This window comes from Parus major, chromosome 21, assembly GCF_001522545.3.
Source record: "Parus major isolate Abel chromosome 21, Parus_major1.1, whole genome shotgun sequence".
Lineage (NCBI taxonomy): Eukaryota > Metazoa > Chordata > Aves > Passeriformes > Paridae > Parus > Parus major.
This window is the reverse complement of record NC_031789.1, coordinates 7,662,909-7,668,908: the sequence shown is the minus strand read 5'-3', so window position 1 is coordinate 7,668,908 and position 6,000 is coordinate 7,662,909.

Below are 6,000 nucleotides of genomic sequence, written 5' to 3'. Positions count from 1 at the left end.
AAGTTTTCCTCAGGGATTCATAAGGAATTACAGTTGGAGTTACCACGAAGGCAGTAGATGATAAAGTACAGGTAGGTAAAAGGCTATCCAGAGGTTATCCAGAGACCCAGAGCAAACTGGGACCTGTCAGCATTTGCTGCAAAATAGCTACTGTGGGTAAAGTTGCTTTTTATTTCATAATAACCTCTCAGCCTTTAGAGCAGGGAATATCTGGGAGTCAGCCTGTGTCACGTAAGCTAGTGGAGAACAGCTCACTGTTACTCAAAACTGTTACTCAGCTGCTGTGAGGAAGCCTTTTGCAGAAATCTGGGAATACAAGCAGAGGCTATAGGAGCTGTCAGCTTGTATCTCAGAATGGTGAGGAGCAGCCATACTCCACGCAAAGGGACAGCAGTAACGCCTGTGCTGAGCCTGTGGGAGCCTTCTTGTAACAGCTGTGTCTGATCCAAGGGGTCCTCTCTGCTAACTCCAGCACCCTTGGAGCTCATGCAGCTCTTTCTTTTAGACTTGTATCTCATTTTGCAGCCAAGGGAGGGATGTGCCAGATGAAAAAATGCCAGCATTTCAGTCCCTTAAGACAGAAGCTTTGGAGAGAGCTGTTTGAATCTAGATTCCAACCTTCCAGCATGTCTACTTCCTACTTGTGAAAATCATGTAGGGATCATAGAAAGTCTCAGAGGAAGCATTTGGAAGGTGAAGGAAATATCAACAATTCAAATGCATGTCTTCCACCTTCCCAAAGAGTGCCTTAGTCCTGAGTGGCTGGCTGGGCTAGATGGTGGTTGTTGTCTAGCAGGACCACAGTGCACAAGGGAATAAGCTGTAACAGAGCATACTCTTTCCCTAGGCTCAGGGAATTCAGCTGGAAATTAGGAATTTCTGTTCTAGCAGAACCTTGGGGACCTGGGGGACTCTTGTTTTAAAGCAATGAATGTTTAGTGTAAAACAAAAAAAATAAATGACAAGCAATCTTTACAGCTTTGTTCAATTTGGCTTCAGGTCAGGCCTACTTTCTATTGTAAGACCACTAAAGTTAGGAAAGTTGGCTTTTAAAAGTGTTTTACTGGGGCTGTGTTTGTCTGGTGTATTTGAATCTCTTCTTGAAAGAGGGGAATAAGTCAATGACTTATGATTGTGAAATGCTTCCTGCTCCTGGCTCATACGTTCCAGAAATTGTCTGGGAGACATCTGGTCACTCGGATGATGGCTTTAGAATCCATCACTTTAGACATGTGGTATATTTGGTCACTGTTAGTCCTCAGATCCGGTTGGTTTCACTGTGACTTTATTTATATATTCGAATAAAAGGAGATTGTTCAGCTAGCACTGGTCTGCATTAGTTAGTGGACTTAGTGTGGGCAGCAGCTTAATTAACAGAGAAAGGGAGAGTATTTCTGTGATAATGTTTTATACAGGGCTTTTAACCCTTCTAGTTGGGACAAGGCTCTGTGCAGGGACTCCCCTGCTCAGAGTGAAACTCATAGGTCAGGACACGTCTCCTTAAAAGCACTTTATCTCTTGAGAGCTCTGCCTTTGTCCTTGGCCATGTGCTGCTAATCTAGTCAGAGTCCAATCAGTCCCATGACAAGAGGTGTCTTCCTTGCCAGCAGCTTAGGTGCAGGTGCACAGACAGAGAGCTGCAGCTGCCTAAAAAGCCATGGTTTTGTACTTTAGGAGCCCAGAGGCATGGGGAGGAAACAGCAGTCTTTGTGCTCTAAAATATTGGCTTGCAAACAATGATCATCTTCATCCATGAACTGATGAATTTACCCACTGCTGGGAGCCAGCAGGCTGGAAAGTGCCTTATGATTGCTCTTCCAAAAGGACAACTGAGCGCTGTCCAGTGCTGGAAGGCAGCTTGTTCCATGGGACAGAGAGGGCTAGAAGCAGAATGATTGGGAAGAAACAGCACTGGTGACCTTCTGCTCTATTCCAGAATAAAAAAGGTATTGTATGCATATTGCAAAACTCTCTAAATAGTGTGTGACCCAGGTGCTGTGCAAGATGGTACATTCTCCCCCATGGAGTGAGGGAAGGGAATGTCCTACCTCCCTTTAAACATTTGGTCAGAGACAGGTTTGCATTTTTTCAGTCCTATGTTATTGCTTGGTATAAAATAGAAAGTTACTGAGTATTAGTGCTGCAAAGAGAAAGTGGCAGTGCACATTTCTATCTCCATATTCTTCTTTTAGAAAAGTAATTGCTTCCATTTATATTTATCTAGCAGTTTTCATGAGATGATTCACCTTTGCCAAAGTGCCAGCCCATGTATCAAAGATCCTGCAGGAAGCAAGCAGGAGGGTATTCACAATGCAGGAAGTCTCTCTCCTGAGGCACAAGATACAACTATGTCCAAATTCTGCACCTGGTACTGAGTGCATCCACCTCTGACCAGTCACAGCCTCAGGCAATGAGGGTGTGATGTGCAAAGAGCAGCCCATCATTGTCAGCTCCCGTATCGGTTGCAGGATCTGTGCAGGCACAGAGACAGGTTAATATGTTTCCTGTTCTGGAAGCCCTGTTCAGACAGCTGGTCAGTATCGGCTGCAGAGCTTCCCAGCCTCTGAATGACAGCCCATGAACCAGAGCTGGCACCGAAAAGAGAAATTTTAAATGAAGGCTGAGAGATTCAAGGAGAATAATTTCCCTGAGTCTCATCCCATTTTCACACAAGCACATACAAACCTTTGCCCTGTCCCTCAGAAATATTTAACTAGTCTTCACCTGTCTGGGAAGATGAACTGCCTGTTAAATGAGATGTCATTGTCACTGCTGTAGCATTAAGGGGATTATTTCCAAATTATTCGAAAATACTTAGCACAAGGACAGAAACCATAAATACTGAGGAACACTTTAGAAAGTTGGAGGAAGCTTCATGAGCCTTGAGAACTTCCCAGTGCGGAGCACAGACACAGAGCTCAAAGGAACTCCATCTCTTGGATCATGTACCACAGAACAAAGGAGCCACCAGAGCAGTCAGCCAAGGGGAGCTCATTCTCTGTGGCTTCCCAGATCACTGTGGCCAGGCTGGCCACACCTGAGTCCTGTCTGGTCTATGTAGAATTGGGTGTGAGATGTCCCAGGCTGCCCACCAAGAGCAAGTTAGCTTAGGTGTGTGAAATGCTGTTTGCAAAACAGTACCAGACTGTCACTCACACTGACAACGGATGCAGGACACTTGCCCTAAAACACCCATGGCTCCCACAGGCTTTATTTCCTACAAACTCTGTGGAAGTGTTTGACTCTTTGCAATTTGGACTCTACTTGCACAAGTTTGTCCTTGGAATAGAGATATTATGTGGATGCTAACTCTGTAACAGAGAGCTTGTGGAAATTGCAGGCCACATAGCTCTCTCAGTCCAGCCTGAGAAAGTAGCCTGGGAATTCATGGGAGGATTCAAAACCATCCTCAAAGACAGGAAACAGCCTTGCAGGTGTTGTTTCTCTGTCTCTTGTTTTCTTTGCAAGAGAAGGTCGGGGGGTGTGTGCCCCACTGGCCAATGATGGTGATGTAGTGGTTTACTAACCAATAAGAGTTTCCTTTCTGTACTTTCCACATATCAGTCTATAAAACAGACCTGAAGTAATAAACTACGAGACATTCTCCTGATCAACTCCAAGAGAGTCTGTGTCGTTCAGTCCCAGCCGTTCCTAATAGAGTGACAATATTACTATCAAGAAAAATAAATTGGAGAATGAGGAGTCCTTCTGGGAAAATAACCCCTGATTTTGATGCTTGTTGCACAGTGCTCTCAGTCATGTGTTCTCATGTGTGGCTGTGGAGGCTTCCTTTCCTGTGTCTGACCAAGGCTCTTGTAACAGTAAAGCTGTTGCTTGATTTAACATTACTATCTGTGTTGCAAGAGGCACTACAGTCCTGCTGAGGCTAATTCAACAGCCTGTCAGACCTTCTTTTAAGCTGCCTCAAAAAATGCAGCTTCTCACACTGAAGATCTTCCAGTATGAGTAAAAGAAGTGAGCTGGGAGAAGGGCAAAGTAAGAGAACACCTCAAGGCCATCAGCAGAACAGCAGCACTAGAACAGGACATTGGTCTGTAGCCTTGCAGATCCAGTTAAACTGAAAATACGCAACTTGTGAATTCCTTGCGGGTCTGAAGATTGCAATGTATTAAGGAGGAATATTACAGTGATACTAGTATAAAAACTTCACTGTCTGGGGAGACTTTCTTAAATGAAAATATGTTTCAAAGCAGAAAAACATTTAGTCCATCTGTGTCTCATAACTGAGCTGTGGACATCATCCATTTTCATTAGCCGGGGTCTGAGCATGTAGGTGGGGACAGCCCAGGCAGCTGCCCTCAACATCAGGCTAAAAAGCACCATATGGAAAAGCCTAATGCATGTTAACAGGCCTCACAGACCAAAATTGAAAGAATAATGGCCCATCCATATGCAGTAGCCTCTGTCAGCTGCAATTTTGCATCATTACAGTGCTGCTAGGCAGAGGCTAACAGACAAGTTGGAGTAACCTGACTTCAGCAAGAACAGTTCCTCCAGTTGTGCTAACACTCTGGCACAGTTCCCTCCCTCCTCAGTTCCCTAATATGCATCAAACTGAGCATCTTCCCTTCCTCAGAGATTCTTTACTGGGGCTCAGGGGATTCCAGCCAAGCATTTAAATTACATGCAAGGACCTTTTAATGTGCTGGCAGCTTGGTGAGTCTGCATTTCTTTTACCATGTCAGATAAACAAGTGCCATAGCAAGGCTGTTGCCCTTTTGTCTGCCCCACATGGGTGTATCTGAAATAGTTTCACTTTGACTCCAAAGAGTTTCTTCTTTTAGTTTTAACTGTTAGCTAAGGGGGCTCAGAGCTCAGCTGAGTGTGCCTTGGCACGCAGATTGAACTTGGATCAGATCCCATGTCCTGGTACGTAGTTTACTCATCATATTGACGAATCATTTTGTTTGCCTTTCCGGTGGAGCTGAGCAGTGCTGGAGCGGAGTGACTGGTGGCTACTGGGAATCACTGACTATCGCTGGGGCAAATTAGGACATTCTTTTGTAGCCTCTATGCCTGATTTTAAATTAGAGGGCTATAGCCTCTGCCAAGTCTCCCCTTGCTTGCCAGCAGGCCCAGGGCCCCCAGGGTATGTCAGCACTTCCTAGTAGGCTTTTTCTGCATACAGCTTTGAGACTCAACAAGCTGTGGAACAGCTGTTAGTCAGTAAAAGCAGGTACATCCAACAGGTATGAAAGAGTCACTTTTGTAATGTGGCTTACAAATTAATTTGTAATCAAGTAACTTCTTAATCCAGGGAGTGGATTGAGTGACAGCACCTGAAAGTTTGTTTTTTGTGCAGACAGGTAATAGCTTCGCCTATCTCTGAAATGCAGATTTTTCTGAATCAGAATATAGTGCTGTGTTGGCAGCAGCTCATCCTCCATTGTGATACTTCTGTTTAATGGTGTTTTGTTGAAAACTCTTTTTAAAACCTGCTATTTTCTTTTTGCATATTCCCTCTACTGTTCAAGCTTTAGTCATGACTTTTGGCAAAACATCAGCACTATGGTTTCACAATCCTGAAAAGTGAGGAGAAGGAAACAGGGTTAGTGTCCAACACAATTAAAAGACAGAGTTAAATTTCTCTGTGAAACAATAATAATCTCCACTCAAATTCATTTGAGTTTGACATCACCCAAAACAAAAGGACACAGGATCAAAGGGTGTTTTGTGTGACTCTGAAGAGTTTTCTGTGAGAGAAGCAAAATCAGCCAGAGAAACTGAGAAGTAAGATGTCCATGCAGCACAGAAGTTTTGCCCTGCATTTTGATGGGCTTGTTGTTGGGCTAGAGGTTCTTTTTTCTCTCTAGGGCAAGAAACAAGAGCTTTAGGGTGGAATTTTGGCAAAAATGAGCTTACATCTAGACTGAAAGACAGCATTTGATTTTGATACTTCCAGTTCTTTTGGAATAGATTTGACATTCCTACCTTAAAAATAAGATAAATAAGGCCAGTCTTTGTAACATCTAGGAGACA